This window comes from Nomascus leucogenys, chromosome 22a (genome assembly GCF_006542625.1).
Source record: "Nomascus leucogenys isolate Asia chromosome 22a, Asia_NLE_v1, whole genome shotgun sequence".
NCBI classification, from domain to species: domain Eukaryota; kingdom Metazoa; phylum Chordata; class Mammalia; order Primates; family Hylobatidae; genus Nomascus; species Nomascus leucogenys.
In genome coordinates, this window is record NC_044402.1 from 48,732,409 (window position 1) to 48,749,951 (window position 17,543).

Consider the following 17,543-nt stretch of genomic DNA (forward strand, 5'->3'; position numbering starts at 1 on the left):
GATTGAGCTCTGCTTACCCAACAGGGTGTCAGCTGTTTGGGCTGCTGGACATTCTCTTGAAGATCTATTGGGAAAAAGGTTTATGGGGTACCTGCATAAACTGGCAATAAAAATATGGGACAATAAGTTGTGGAAAGCCACAAGAGGCCTCTGAAGAGGAAAGCCTTCTTATCGCCATTATGTTCCCATGCTCTGAGTGCAAGCTGCTCTCTTATCTATAAACACTGTGTTCAAGAAGGAAGACACTCCTTTGAAGCATTGGAATGTAGACAGACGTGCAGGCTCCTAGTTAAGCCCCCTCCCACTAGCTACTCTCCGATAAGTTAAAGATATGCTGTTTGGGCACAAAGGAGATTCATTTAAACCGCTATTGCTATAGATTACGCCTGTAACACACTGCCTCCCTTTCACCATTTCGCCCTAAATGTCTGCTTTTTAGATCTAAGTGATTGTACTCAATAAACAGTGTGGAGACCAGAGCTGGGCGCCTTTTGCAGCCTCCATTTTGCAATTGGCCCCCTGGCCCCCACTTTTTGTACACTCTTAACCTGTCTCTTCTCATTCCTTTGTCGCCACTGGACTTTAGGTACCCTAAGGGTGGTATTGAGGCTGGTCCCCAACATTCTGGTGCCCAACGTGGGGCTCGAAAGAATCTGGTGAAGGAATGCTGGAGCGTGTGAAACGGAGGGCTGATGGACGAAGGACTCCGGAGGACGAAAAAGTTTTTAAGCTCTGCAGGTAAGCAGGGCACTTGGAGAAAGCCAGGGACACAATGGGGAAAACTGAAAGTAAGTACACCACGTATTTGAGCTTGCTAGGGCGGCTCTTGAAGTGTGATGGCGTAGAAGTTGGTACAAAAAATCTTGTGAATTTATTTCATGCTGTGGAACGATTTTGCCCTTGGTTCCCTGAACAGGGAACTTTGAAATTGAAAGATTGGGAAAGAGTTGGAAAGGACCTTTAAATAGCACATAGAGAAGGAAAGGGAATTCCTTTGCCTGTTTGGTCAGTTTGGTCATTGGTGCGTGCAGCACTGGAGCCTTTTCAGACAAATGATGAGGCTGAGTCAGAAGAGGAGAGAGAGGAGTTTGATAATCAGGACTCTGAAACGCCTCTACCAAGTACTAGCCAAAAGGAGAGTCCGGAAGTAATTTATGCCAATCCCCCCAGTCTTCCTAAACCTATTCAGAAACTCATTCAGCCCAGGGTTCCTCTAGAGGAATGTCCGGAATGGCCACCGCCTCCTCAGCCGAGTGAGTGCAGGCGGAGGGAGCCCGAGACTCGGCTCACCGAGACTCGGCTGGCCGCGCTCATTATTGCCCGACCCGCAGTTCATTATGGAGAGGGGGCAATATAGGTTCGCCCTGCGGTTCATTACGGCGAAGGAGCAATTTCCCTTAAAATGGATGACCCAGCGCCCTGTCTGGGTCGAACAGTGGCCTAAGGAAAAATTGGGGGCGCTTTATGAAATAGTTAAAGAACTACTAGAAAAAGGATATATTTCACCCACCTTCTCCCCTTAGAATTCCCCAGTACTTGTAGTTAAGAAAAAGTCCGGTAGATGGCACATGCTGACCGACTTGCAAGTGGTCAACGCTGTAATTCAACCGATGGGAGCCTTACAACCTGGGCTCCCATCCCCCACTATGCTCCCTGAAGACTGGCTGCTCATTATTATAGATTTAAAAGATTGCTTTTTTACAATTCCTTTAGCAGAGGCAGATTTCGACAAATTTGCCTTTACCGTCCCTGCCATTAATAACAAAGAACCTCCAGCCAGATATCCTTAGAAGGTTTTACTCCGGGGTATGTTAAACAGTCCCACAATTTGTCAAACTTTTGTAGACAGAACTATCCAGCCTGTTAGAGATCAATTTCCAGATGTGTGCAGCAAAAAATAGAGACCAACTTATTCAATGTTATTCATCTTTACAAAAGGCAATTACAAACGCTGAATTGCGTATAGCACCTGACAAAATTCAAACAACCACTCCTTTTCAGTATTTGGGGATGCAAGTACAGGATACAGCCATTAAGCCTCAAAAGGTTCAAATTTAGAAAGATTATTTAAAAACCTTAAATGATTTTCAAAAATTGTTAGGAGATACTAATTGGATTTGGCCCACCTTAAGAATTCCTACTTATGCTATGTCTAACCTCTTCTCAATATTGAGGGGAGATTCCAACTTACACAGTAAAAGAGAACTAACACCCGAGGCCATAAAAGAGTTAAAAGTAATTGAAGGAAAAAATTCAACAAGCCCAGGTCAGTAGGATTGACTGAGACTTGCCTTTACAATTCATTGTGTTCCCTACTTCACACTCCCCAATGGGGGTTATTGTTCAAAATAATGATTTAGTTAAACGGTCTTTTTTGCCACATAATACCATAAAAACACTCAGTATATTTAGATCAGATGGCAATTCTAACTGGACAGGCTCGTATAGGAATTGTTAAACTTTGTGGCACTGAGCCCAATAAGATTATAATTCCAATAAATAAAAATCAGGTTAAACAGGCATTTATTAACTCAGTTACATGGCAAGTTGATTTAACAGAATTTGTTGGATGTATTGATAATCATTATCCTAAAAATAAAATTTTCCAGTTCTTAAAATTAACTACATGGGTTCTTCCAAAAATTACTTGTGATGTTCCTTTGGAAGGAGCTGTGACTGTTTTTACTGGTGGGTCTAGTAAACATAAAAAAGCGACAGTCTGGTGGAGACCACATAATCCAATCACTCAATCTGAATTTACTAACATTCAAAAAGCTAAGGTTATTCTGTTTATTTGTTAAAGAACTTTTACAGCCTTAAGTTCACTCTGGAGCCCAGTCTGTGTGCTCTTTTTCTTCAACTTCAACAATTGCTAGACCAAGGTACGCATCCTATTTTTATTACAAACATTCGAGCCCACAGCTGTCTGCCTGGTCCATTGGCTTATGGCAATAATCAAGCAGACCTTCAGGTTATGACATCACTGCTTGACCAAGCCACCCAATCACATCAATTTTCCCACCAAAATTGAAAAACTTATCTAAATGATTTCAACTTACACAGAGGCTGGCTAAGCAAATTATCCTACAATGCTCAGATTACCAGCTCACAGGCACGTCCCCTCCTTCAACAGGTGTTAACCCTAGAGGATTAGAACCTAATCTATTGTGGCAAACAGATGTTAAACACATCCCTAAATTTTGGAAACTAAGATATGTACATATATCCATTGTTACCAACATTCATCTAATTATTACACATTAAAAAAATAAAAGAAAAAAGTAAAGAAAAAGACTAAAAGAGACAAAAATCAAAACAAGATGCAAAAAAAAAAGACTATGAAAAAATGAAGTAATGGCCGGGTGCGGTGGCTCACGCCTGTAATCCCAGCACTTTGGGAGGCCAAGGTGGGTGGATCACGAGGTCAGGAGATCGAGACCACGGTGAAACCCCATCTCTACTAAAAATACAAAAAATTAGCCGGGCGCGGTGGTGGGTGCCTGTAGTCCCAGCTACTCGGGAGGCTGAGGCAGGAGAATGGCATGAACCCAGGAGGCAGAGCTTGCAGTGAGCCAAGATCGTGCCACTGCACTCCAGCTTGGGCAACAGAGCGAGACTCCATCTAAAAAACAACAACAACAACAACAACAACAACAAAAAACAACTCGGCTGGGGGCAGTGGCTCATGCCTGTAATCCCAGCACTTCCAGAGGCAGAGGCAGGCGGATCATGAGGTCAGAAGATCTAGACCATCCTGGCTAACATGGTGAAACCCGGTCTCTACCAAAAATACAAAAAATTAGCCAGGCATGGTGGCGGGTGCCTGTAGTCCCAGCTACTTGGGAGGCTGAGCCAGGAGAATGGCGTAAACCCAGGAGGCAGAGTTTGCAGTGAGCCGAGATCGTGCCACTGCACTCCAGACTGGGCAACAGAGGGAGACTACGTCTCAAAACGAACAAAAAAAATTAAGAAAGTTATAAAAATGTACGTTTGGTAAAAAAAAAAGTTATAAAACAAAAATTTAAGACGTGTTAAAAATTGTCTGTGAAAGTCGTGAAGAATGTTATTAAAAAATTTATGCAAAAAAGGTTGTATAATTTTTGTTTCAAAGGTCTAAGCAGGGCGGGCGCAGTGGCTGACGCCTGTAATCCCAGCACTTTGGGAGGCCGAGACGGGCGGATCACGAGGTCAGGAGATCGAGACCATCCTGGCTAACACAGTGAAACCCCGTCTCTATTAAAATACAAAAAAAAAAAATTAGCCAGGCGTGGTGGCAGGCCCCTGCAGTCCCAGCTACTAGGGAGGCTGAGGCAGGAGAATGGCATGAACCCGGGAGGCGAAGCTTGCAGTGAGCCGAGATCGTGCCACTGCACTCCAGCCTGGGCGGCAGGGCGAGACTCCATCTCAAAAAAAAATTAAAAAATAAAAATAAAGGTCTAAGCAAGTTTTAAAATGATAATTGTAAAAAATTATGTGTGTAAACACATTTGCTAAAGTTAAAAAGGTATCATCCAGTTTTTCTATAAACTAAACATTAAAATAAAACACAAGTTTTTCTGTTTTTTTTTTTTTTTTTGAGACAGTCTCACCACGTTGCCCAGGCTGGAGTGCAGTGGCGCCATCTCCGCTCACTGCAAGCTCCGCCTCCCGGGTTCACGCTGTTCTCCTGTCTCAGCCTCCCGAGTAGCTGGGACTACAGGTGCCCGCCACCACGCCTGGCTACATTTTTTTGTATTTTTAGTAGAGACGGGGTTTCACCGTGTTAGCCAGGATGGTCTCGATCTCCTGACCTCGTGATCCACCCGCCTCGGCCTCTCAAAGTGCTGGGATTACAGGTGTGAGCCACTGCGCCCGGCCCACAAGTTTTTCTTAAAACACTAACCTGCTCTTTAAAGATTGTAAAAAGTCTCTTAGCACAGGCACCACCCCTAAAACTTCCAGTGTCAGCCTAAAGACTATGTCCTCATCAAAGGATGAAAAGAAGAAAAAAAAATTTGAGCCAGCCTAAAAAAGACCCTACAGAAATTGCAGCCTCAACAATGTGACTTCCACAAACAACACAGGCCCCAGACATTATGCTGAAAAAACAGAAGACTAAGCCAAATAATTTATTCAGTTTTAATTCTCTCATTTTGCCTACTGTCTATACCTGCTACACTCTATTAAGCTCATATCTTAAATCTTCCTTTCTTCTGCCCTGTTACTTTAACAAACACCCCCTTCTCAGCTTCTAATAACACAACTGCTTGGCTAAAATAAATTAACATACCCCCAGTGGGGTTCCTAATTAATAACATATAGTAAACTAAGATGCCAAGTAACACTACAGGTCACTTTTTGACTGGAAAAAAGTGTTGCTAATTATACTCATGTTTGCCTTCTGTTATTTACTAATGCTAGGATGCAAAGCCGAAATAAGAGCAGTGAACTCCTCACCTGAAAAACCTGTGGCTACAACAGACCAAAATTATACCTACTGGGCAGATGTCCCATTTCCACCTTTAATGAGGCCTGTCACTTTGTTGGAACCCCCGGTTGAGGTTTATGTTAATGATAGTGTTTGGATACTTAAGCCTACAGATACTCATAGGCCCTCTCACACAAAAGAGAAAAAAATGTTAATAAATGTGTCCATAGTTATTAGTTCCCCCCTCTTTGCCTAGGGCTGGCTATCAGTTGCCTAAAAGGCTACTGACAACATTGGCTAGTTAAAATTCCAGGTCATAATCAAAGACCAGTATCCTATCATTTATTTTCTGGATAGAGCCTGGATCATTCACAGAGTTTGGTTCAATTGAAACAGTTTAAGCCTAAAAAAAAGAGGTGTCAACAACCTCCACAATGGTCAAAAGATTTAGAAATATTAATTTAAAAGAATTGCATCGCTAATCACACTGAGGTACTGCAAAATAATTCCTACGCAATCGTCATTAATGGGTCCCCTAAGGGGACCTTTACAGTTAATTGTACCAATCAAAATAATAGATGCAAAATAAAACTAAAACAAATTATATACTATCAAAGAAACGACACTACTTACACTAAAAATCGTGCTCATTTTCCCATAATTTGGACCAATTTTAGTATGGCCGGCCCACATCCAAAAATGATTAATCCAATCATAGGCCCTAAACATCCCAAATTATAAAAGTTAATAATGGCCCAATCTCATATTCAGATTTAAAAAGAAAAATATTAACTTGGTAGAGAAGGTGAGAGACTTCAATTTGTGTATCAGTTTTCTTCCAACTGAACGGTGCCCATTCAGAGTTGTGTCAAGCCTCCTTTTATGTTGATGATCAAAAATATTAATGTTCAACCTAATTCTCAAACTATTATTTCTCAAAACTGTCACCTTTTCACTTGTGTTGATTCCACATTTGATGTGAAGCCATCTGTGTTGCTGATGAGGGCTATAGAAGAAGTTTGGATACCGGTTTCCCTCAATAGATGTTAGGAAGCCTCTCCTTCCATTCATATCATCACAAAAATGTTAAGAGGAGTGTTTACCAAAACAAAAAGATTTATTTTTACCCTTATAGCAGTAATTATGGGCCTTATTGCAGTCACAGCTACTGCTGCAGCTGCTGAAATTGCTTTACACTCCTCTGTTCAAACTACAAAATATGTAAATAATTGACAAAACAATTCCTTAAAATTGTGGAATTCTCAGACCCGGATAGACCAACAATTGACAAATCAAATAAATGATCTTAGACAGACTGTTATTTAGATGGAAGATCATATAATGAGTTTAGAGCATCGATTACAAATACAATGTGATTCAATACATCTAATTTCTACATAACTCCCTGTTCGTATAATACTACTAAACATCATTTAAAAAAAGTTAGACGTCATCTAGAATAAAAGAAATAAAAATTTAACATTAGATTGTAGGGTCCAGCCCTACAGGGCCTGTGGGTTTTTTCTTTGTGTGCGGAGATGAGATATCGTAGAAAAATAAAGACAGGAGACAAAGAGATAGAAGAAAAGACAGCAGGGCCCAGGGGACCACTACCACCAATGTGTGGAGTCTGGAAGTGGCCCCAAATACAGCAAGAGAGAAATCCTCATTGGGTGCCAGATGTAGGGTCCAGTCCTACAGGGCCTGTGGGTTTTCTCTTCATGTGCGGACATGAGAGACAGTAGAAAAATAAAGACACGAGAAAAAGAGACAGAAGAAAAGACAGCTGGGCCCAGGGGACCACTACCACCGATACGCAGAGTCCATTAGTGACCCCAAATGCCTGGACACACTGCTATTTATTGTATACAAGACAAGGGGGCAGGGTAAGGAGTGTGAGTCATCTCAAATGATTGATAAGGTCAAGCAAGTCACGTGTCCATGTGACAGGGGGCCTTTCCCTTTGTGGTAGCCGAAGCAGAGAGAGAGGACAGCATACGTCAGCATTTCTTCTATGCACTTATCAGAGATCGATCACTGATTTTTCACTGATACTTTCACTAATTCTGCTACCGCTATCTTCTAAGAACTTAAAAGGAGGAGCCAGGTGTACAGGCAGAACATGAAAGTGGACAAGGAGTGTGACCTTTGAAGCACAGCACCCCAGGGAGACAGTTAAGCCTCTGGATGACTGTCGGCAGGCCTGGCTAATGTCAGGCCTCCAACAAGAGCTGGTGGAGCAGAGTGTTCTCTAACTCCCCCAAGGAAAGAGAGATTCCCTTTCCCAGTCTGCTAAGTAACAGGTGCCTTCCAAGGCACTGACGCTACCACTAGACCAAGGTCTGCTAAGTAACGGGTGCCTTCCCAGGCACTGGCGCTACCGCTAGACCAAGGAGCCCTCAAGCGGCCCTTATCCGGGCATGACAGAGGGCTCACACTCTTGTCTTCCGGTCACTTCTCACAATGTCCCTTCAGCTCCTAACTCTGTATGGCCTGGTTTTTCTTTGGTAATAATAATAATACAAAGATTAATACTAAAAACTAATGATTAATAATATCCATTGGAATCACCTCTGTATTCTATTTCTAATATAACTTTTTCTTATCATAACTATTTTCTTTATTATATTGGAAGAGGTTGTGCCTTCAGTCTCTTGCCTCAGCACCTGGGTGGCCTTCTGCCCACATTAGATATGGCCAAATTTAAAGACCAGGTTTTTAAAGCATGTCAGGCTCATTTAACTCTCCTGCCTGGGACTGACATTCTCACTGAAGCTACTGATGGACTTTCAAACATAAACCCTCTTAAATGGATTAAGACCATCAGAGGATCAACTATTGCAAATTTTGCTTTAATGTGTATCTGTTTATACTGTTTGCTTTTACTCTACAAATACGGAAGACACCTCTGGAGAGAAACCAGACACCACGAACAAGCCTTAATAACAATGGCGATTTAAAAAAAAGTGGGGCATATTGGGAAAAAGGCTTGTGGGGTGTCTGTGTAAGCTGGCCATAAAAATATGAGACAATAAGTTGTGGAAAGCCACAAGAGGCCTCTGAAGAGGAAAGCCTTCTTATCGCCATTATGTTCCCATGCTCTGAGTGCAAGCTGCTCTCTTATCTATAAACACTGTGTTCAAGAAGAAAGACACCCCTTTGAAGCATCGGAATGTAGACAGATGTGCAGGCTCCTAGTTAAGCCCGCTCCCACTAGCTACTCTCTGATAAGTTATAGATATGCCGTTTGGGCACAAAGGAGATTCATTTAAACCGCGATTGCTATAGATTATGCCTATAACACACTGCCTCCCTTTCACCGTTTCGCCCTAAAGGTCTGCTTCTTAGATGTAAGTGATTGTACTCAATAAATAGTGTGGAGACCAGAGCTTGGTGCCTTTTGCAGCCTCCATTTTGCAATTGGCCCCCTGGCCCCCACTCTTTATACACTCTTAACCTGTCTCTTCTCATTCCTTTGTCGCCACTGGACTTTAGGTACCCTAAGGGTGGTGTTGAGGCTGGTCCCCAACAAAGATCTCTCTCCACTTAGAAAGCTTTGGAGGGGCTTCTCTCATCTCTCCAGTCCTGGCACTTGGCAGCAGAAATACAAAGTGCCCTAGATTGATTTCTCTTAGTTTTGTGGCTGTGCTCCCCAACTTCAAAAGACTTTGCACCTGAGGATGCCTCAGTGGATATTCCTCTCCACTTTCCAGCCTGCCCATTCACCTTCTTTTGGGATGCTCTCCTCTAGCAGAGACAACTGGCAGTGGTTTTTGGCTACTTGGAATTCTGTGCTTGGGTCAAGTAGGCCCACAGGCAAATCTTAAAAATCTTTTTGAGTTTTGATGGCTTTTTCCCTCATTTAGTATTCAAGGGTTTCTCTTCCTCTGCTTGTCTGCCCATCTACCAGGAACAACGGCAGCTAGAAACCTCTTTTCTCACATGAAGACCTCTTTCTAGGTGGAATTTGATCAGATTCCCTTGTATCAATTCCCTGGTGGGTTCAGAAAATCTACTATTTTGTAGCTTATGCTCTTGCTTTAGTTATTAAACAGAGAGAAACAGACTCTTGCAATTTTCTACAACTTAACCAGAAATGGAATTCAGTGGGGTGTATTTTTAAATACATTTCCTGATTTCTGTGCCAAAATGCTTTTTGTCATGTCTTGAAACTATTTCCTTTAAGATACATAGCAACAGCCTAGCCACTCTCACTTAAAAAATTAACAGTTTGAGGGGCCACTTCATGCCAGGTGCTTTGCATGTTGTTTTAGGTAAACTTTAAATCACACCTCATTGATCCAATGGATATTGAGATAGCCATTATTGTTCTTATATTTAAGTTATGCAAAGTCACAAATAATGTCAACATGATGACACAAAAACATCAAGAAGTAAAACGGCTAACTACCTACAAGTGCATTCCTAAGCTTTACTTAGACTTCTAGATGAACCTGCTGGTCACAGGCAGAGTGACAGGATGTCACATAAGCATTTGTTTACATTTCAGAAAGTTACCTTTAATAGTGTCCATTGATTACACAGATGTTTACTGAGAATGTGACATGATCCAGTCTAGTCTTTTTTTTTTTTTTTTGGAGAGAGAGTCTTGCTCTGTTGCCCAGAGTAGAGTGCAGTGGCACAATCTCAGCTAACTGCAACCTCCGCCTCCCAGGTTCAAGCAATTCTCCTGCCTTGGCCTCCAGAGTAGCTGGGACTACAGGCGCATGCCACCACATCTAGCTAATTTTTTGTATTTTAGTAGAGACGGCATTTCACCGTGTTGTCCAGGCTGTTCTCGAACTCCTGAACTCAGGCAATCTGCCCGCCTTGGCCTCCCAAAGTGGTAGGATTACAGGCGTGAGCCACCGCACCTGGCCGATCCAGTCTATTCTTTACTGTGGTCATAATGGCCCCCAAACCACACGTGGTCTCTCCTCCACTCTTCCAGACCTCAAAATCCAGAGCACCCATGACTTCTTAATAATTGCTTAAGTATCTAGATGGTCTTCTCCACCTAGGGAGTGTCTTTATTTTACCTTATGAAAGATCTTCTTAGCCGGGCGCTGTGGCTCACAACTGTAATCTCAGCACTTTGGGGGGCCACCACGGACAGATCACTTCAGGTCAGGAGTTCAAGACCAGCCTGACCAACATGGCGAAACCCCTTCTCTTCTAAAAATACAAAAATTAGCCAGGTGTGATGTCCCACACCTGTAGTTCCAGCTGTTGGAGAGGCTGAGGTGGAAGAATAGCTTGAACCCAGAAGGCAGGTGAAGGTTGCAGTGAGCAGAGATCACACCACTTCACTCCAGCCTGGACAACAGGTTGACACTCCGTCAAAAAAAAAAAAAAAAAAAAAAAAGACCAGGCGCAGTGGCTTACGCCTGTAATCCCAACACTTTGGGAGGCCGAGGTGGGCAGATCATGAGGTCAGGAGATCAGGACCATCCTGGCTAACTAACATGGTGAAACCCCATCTCTACTAAAAATACAAAAAATTAAATGGGCATGGTGGCATGCACCTGTAATCCCAGCTACTCAGGAGACTGAGGTAAGAGAACTGCTTGAACCTGGGAGGTGGAGGTTGCAGTGAGCCGAAATCACACCACTGCACTCCAGCCTTGGCACAGAGCAAGACTCTGTCTCAAAAAAAAAAAAAAAAAGAAAAGAAGAGAAATGTCTTGTCTGGGCACAGTGGCTCACACCTGTAATACCAGCACTTTGGGAGGCTGAGGCGGGTGGATCAACTGAGGTCAAGGGTTTCTGACCAGCATGGTGAAACCCCCTCTCTACTAAAAATACAAAAATTAGCTGGGCATGGTGATGTGTACCTATAATCCCAGATACTTGAGAGGCTGAGACAGGAGAATCTCTTGAACCCAGGAGGCAGAGGTTGCAGTGAGCCGAGATCACACCATTCCACTCCAGCCTGGGCAACAAGAGTGAAACTCCATCTCAAAAAAAAAAGAAAGAAAGAAAAAGAAATAAGAAACGTCTCATCATATGTTTTCCCCATTCTCTAGTTGGTTCATATGTTTTATTACTGTTGAGCTCTGATGAGTGCTTTATACAGTATATTCTAGATACTAGTCTTTTACTGAATATGTTGTTTGCAAATATTTTCTCCTATCTGTAGCATGTCTTTTCTTACTATTATTAGACTCTCCAGCAAAGCAAAATGTTTTTTATTTTGATGGAATCTCATTTGTAAGTTTTTCTTTTTATGGGTCATGTTCTTGGTATCAAATCTAAGAACTCTGCCTAGCTCTAGATCCTGAAGATTTTCTCCCATGGTTTCTTCTCCTTTTTTTTTTTTTTTGTAAAATTTTTCTTGTATTACATTTTACATTTAAGTATGTGATGCATTTTTATGTATTATTTGTATAAAAAGATTTCAGTCAAGATTTATTTTATACTTATTTATTTATTATTTATTATTTATTTATTTTTTTGAGATGGAGTTTCACTCTTGTTGCCCAGGCTGGAGTGCAATGGAGCGATCTCGGCTCACCACAACCTCCGCCTCCCGGGTTCAAGCGATTCTCCTGCTTCTGCCTCCTGAGTAGCTGGGATTACAGGTGTGCACCACCACACGCGGCTAAGTTTTTGTATTTTTAGTAGAGACGAGGTTTCTCCATGTTGGTCAGGCTGGTCTTGAACTCCTGACCTCAGGTGATCCACCCGCCTCAGCCTCCCAAAGTGTTAGGATTACAAGCATGAGCCACCGCGCCCAGCAAGCTTTATTTTTGTTCCTATGGTTGTCCAATTGATACAATAAGTACAATGTTAGTGTGAACCCCAAAAATCTGAGACAGGTCTCAGTTAATTTAGAAAATTTATTTTGCCAACATTCAGGATGCACACCCATGTCACAGTCTCATGAGGTCCTGATGACGTGTGCCCAAGGTAGTCAGAGTACAATTTGGTTTTATACATTTTAGGGAGACATGAGACATCAATCAACATATGTAAGATGAACATTGGTTCGGTCTGGAAAGGTGGTACGACTCCAAGCCGGGAGAGGGCTTCCAGGTCATAGGTAGATAAGAGATAAATGGACTGGGCGCAGTGGCTCACGCCTGCAATCCCAGCACTTTGGGAGGCCGAGGCGGGCAGGCTACCTGAGGTCAGGGGTTCAAGACCAGCCTGGCCAACACGGAGAAACCCCGTCTCTACTGAAAATACAAAATTAGCCGGGCATGATGGCGCATGCCTGTAATCCCAGCTACTCGGGAGGCTGAGGTAGGACAATCACTTGAACCTGGGAGGCAGAGGTTGCGGTGAGCCGAGAACGCGCCATTGCACTCCAGCCTGGGCAACAAGAGTGAAACTCCGTCTCAAAAAAAAAAAACCTCTGTCTCAAAAAAAAAAAAAAGAGAGATAAATGGTTGCATTCATTTGAGTTTCTAATTAGCCACTTCAAAGGAAGCAATCAGTTATGCATTTATCTCAGTGAGCAGAGGGGTGGCTTTGAATAGAATGGGAGGCAGGTTTTCCCTAAGCAGTTCCCATTTTCCCTTTAGCTTAGTGATTTTGGGAGCCCAAGATATTTTCCTTTCACATTTGCTATAGAGTTTTTATAAAGATGGTCTTTATCAAATTGAGGAAGTTCATGTATTCCTATATTTTTGACAATTTTTCTTTTAATTAAGAATTGGTATTGAATTTTTCTCCTCAATTAATATAATAATGTGATTTTCTTCCTTTGGTGTGACTATGGTACATTAATTACGTTGACTAATTTTCAAATGTTGAACAAACAACCCTTGCATTCTTTTTTTTTTTTTTTAGACGGAGTCTCGCTGTGTCATCCAGGCTGGAGTGCAATGGCGCGATCTTGGCTCACTGCAACCTCAGTCTCCCAGGTTGAAGTGATTCTCGTGCCTCAGCCTCCAGAGTAGCTGGAATTACAGGCACATGCCACCATGCCCGGCTAATTTTTTGCATTTTTAGTAGAAACAGGGTTTCCCAGCATGGGCCAGGCTGGTCATAGAACTCCTGATCTCAAGTTATACTCCTGCCTTGGCCTCCCAGACCTCTGAAAGTGCTGGGATTACAAGTGTGAGCAACAACCCCTTGCCGTGAACCATCCCTGCATTCTACTTGGTGATTACCTTGGTTCGCTAGGGCTACCATGGATGGGTGGACTTAAACAATGGAAATGTATTTTCTCGCAGCTGAGCATAGAAATCCAAGAGCAAGATGTCAGCCGCTTTGATTCCTTTTGAGGCTGCTCTCCTTGACTTGCAGAAGGCTGCCTTCTTGTTGTGTCCTCCCATGATTAACCACTCAGTCTGTGTGTTGCCTGTGTCCTAATCTCTTTTTTTTTTTTTTTTTTTTGAGACTGAGTGTCGCTGTGTCGCCCAGGCTGGAGTGCAGTGGCACAATCTCGGCTCACTGCAACCTCTGCCTCCCGCTCAGCCTCCTACCTCCTGTCTCAGCCTCTCGAGTAGCTGGGATTACAGCCGTGTGCTAATTTTGTCAGGCCTGGCTGATTTTTGTATTTTTTTTAAAGTAGAGACAGGGTTTTGTCATTTTGGCCAGGCTGGTCTCGAACTACTGACCTCAGGTAGGCCGCCCGCCTCGGCCTTCCAAAGCGCTAGAATTACAGGCATGAGCCACTGCGCCCGGCCCCTAATCTCTTCTTATAAAGACACCAGTAATATCGTATTAGAGATCACCCATATTCCCTCATTTTACTTTAATAACTTCTTTAAAGATCTTATCTCCACATATAGTCACATTCTAAGGAACTGGGAGTTAGGACTTCAGAATATAAATTTTGGGAGAACACAATTCAGCCAATAACAGTCATAGTGTATAATTCTTTTTCTCTATTACTGTATTCTATTTGATAATATTGTGTTCAAAATTGTTGTATCTGTGTTAATGAGGTGTATTGGTCTGCAGTTTTCTTTTTTGTGCTGTCTTTGTCTGCCTTTATTTATTTATTTGTTTATTTATTTATTTATTTATTGAGACGGAGTCTCTGTCACTCAGGCTGGAGTTCAGTGGCGCGATCTTGGCTCACTGCAAGCTCTGCCTCCTGGGTTCACGCCATTCTCCTACCTCAGCCTCCGGAGTAGCTGGGACTACAGGCGCCCGCCACCACGCCCGGCTAATTTTTTTGTATTTTTATTAGAGAAGGAGTTTCACCGTGTTAGCCAGGATGGTCTCCATCTCCTGACCACGCGATCCGGCCGCCTCGGCCTCCCAAAGTGCTCGGATTACAAGCGTGAGCCACCGCGCCTGGCCTATTTTTATTTTTTTGAGACAGAATTTCGCTCGTGTTGCCCAGGCTGGAGTGCAATGGAAAGATCTCGGCTCACTGCAGCCTCCATTTCCTGGGTTCAAGCGATTCTCCTGCTCAGCCTCCCGAGGAGCTGGGATTAAAGGCATCCGCCACGTTGCCCGGCTAATTTTTGTATATTTAGCAGAGACGGAGTTTATCCATGTTGGCTAGGGCTGGTCTCAAACTCCTAACCTCAGGTTATCAGCCCGCCTCGCCCTCCCAAAGTGCTGGCATTACAGGCGCGAGCCACCTAACCTGGCCTTAAACAAGTTCTCATAAAAAGAGAGAGGAAAAGTCTCAGGATTCATACTCTTGGGATGTAAATAAATGTCTTCAGAGTGGAAGATAAGATAAGCATCTCCATGTTTATAAGCCTTAAAATGTCTCCATGGTTCCAGGAGAGAGAAATTGTATTATCCTTCAAATGAGATAACACTTTTGGAATGTGAGAAGCAAATTGGTCTAGGGAAACCGACACATTCACTAATGTGTCGGTTTCCCTTGCCCAGAAAGCCAAACCATGCAGAACATGAAAATATTCACTTCCTGACAACACCTTTTAAAAAGAGAGATTTAAAGTAGTCTGATGTCTCATTCTATTTTCACTAATTCTTTAAATATGAAGACTTTCTCTTTTTTCTTTTCTTTCTTTTTTTTTTTTTTTTTTTTTCCAGATAGGGTCTTATTCTTTCACCCAGGCTGGAGTGCAGTGGAGTGATCTGGGCTCACTGCAACCTCCAAATCCCAGGTTTAAGTGATCTTTCCTCCTCGGCCTCCCAAGTAGCTGGGACTACAGGAGTGATCCATCACACTCAGCTAATTTTTTGTGGAGATAGGGTTTCACCGTGTTGCTCAGGCTGGTGTTAAACTCCTGAGCTCAAACGATCTGCTGGCCTCGACTTCCAAAGCATGCTGGGATTATAGGTGTAAGCCACCATGCCCAGCCTTGAGGACATATTTTCAAATGTATTTTACATTTTACATTTGCCCAGTTTTCCAATTTTTAGGCAAAACATTTATCAAACAAAAGATGGCATCTTAAGCAGTTTTTTTCTTTCTTATTTTATTGGTCCTTAAGGCTGATTACTCCTTTTGTGAGTCATTTCTGAAGACAGTTATTTGTCAGAAGACTGTGGGGATTTTTCTCTTACACTTATTCGTTTATACAATCCAGAAATTAGCAGGATCAAAACTAGTGGAAACACATAGACACTTACAGCTTTTTATTTTAAGGTCAAAGTACTTACAACATTTTAATTTTAATTTTTATTTTTTGAGATGGAGTCTCGCTCTGTTGCCTAGGCTGGAGTGCAGTGTCATAATCTCAGCCCACCGCAACCTCCGCCTCCGAGGTTCAAGCAATTCTTTTGCCTCAGCCTCCTGAGTAGCTGGGATTACAGGCGTCTACCACCACATCCAGCTAATTTTTGTATTTTAAGTAGAGATGAGGTTTTATCATGCTGGCCAGCCAGGCTGGTCTTGAACTCCTGACCTCAGGTGATCCGCCATCCTCAGCCTCCCAAAGTGCTGGGATTACAGGCGTGAGCCACCATGCCCAGCCTTAAAACATTTTTAATAAGCCTACAGAGTCATTTAGCAAAGGAAGCCCACTCTTCCTTCACCCTGCAAAGTTGGTATACAGCTGCCAGAAAGAAAGACGGCTAAACTTCATCCTCTGCAAGCTATCTGTTTTTTAAACATTACCCTTACGGCCTATGCAGGGGAGAAAAACAACATCTTTTCTCACCAAGTTCATGGCTGAGGTCTCTATAACAAAATACAGATTAAACAAGAGTAAAATATGCAAGTATATTTAACATAAGTTTTGTGTGATATGAGAGACTAGAAATGAAGACCCAAAGAAACAGGGAAACATTTGTAGTTTTATGATAGGTTGACGAAGAGAAGATAGTTATGCAGAAGTATAATTGTACAAAGAGGGTATGATGTAATGATAATAAACTGGGGGAATTTAGCAAGGCTTACTTGTTCAGGTTCTTCTGTGTGTCCCTGTGTCTTCAGAGAAAAACATGTTCCTTTCCTCCTGTTATAGGAAGGGCACCTCTGGAATGAAGATCTCATGACCTGCTTTAGGGGAGAAGGGCTAGGGAAAGGTGAGAGTGACCTACTTGCTTCTGTGGTTTTGTCAAATGTCAAGATATCATATCTTGGGGTAGCATGTTCTGAACCCCATCATCTGAATTATCTTAGTTATTTACTTGGTGGTTGCAAGAAAGCTCCCCAAAACAGGAACTCTGTTTTATTCATAACTATATCTCCAGAGCTTTTTGCCACAAATTCATATGTAGTGTTTGCATTTCTAACCATTTGCTTGAATTATCTCTACTATTGTTTATTCCAAAACTACTCCTTTGGCTTCTGTGACGTCAGTTGTCCTGACTTTCTTTCTATTCGTCTGATACTTGTCATAGTCTTCTTCATAGGACCCTCTTCTCATAAAACTGCAGGATCGAAACTCTTTTTTTTTTTTTTTTTTGAGACAGCATCTTGCTCTGTCACCCAGGCTAAAGAGTGTAGTGGTGCAATCTCGGCTCATTGCAACCTCTGCCCCTCAGGTTCATGCGATTCTCCTGCCTCAGCATCCTGAGTAGCTAGGATTACAGGCACGCACCATGACACTCGGCTAATTTTTCATATTTTTAGTAGAGACAGGGCTTCACCATGTTGGTCAGGCTGGTCTTGAACTCCTGGCCTCAGGTAATCCACCCACCTGGGCCTCCCAAAGTGCTGGGATTACAGGTGTGAGCCAAGGCACCCGGCTGAAACTCCTTTTAAACCACTTAGATTGGAATGCTGCTGTTGAAATTGAATTGGGTGATA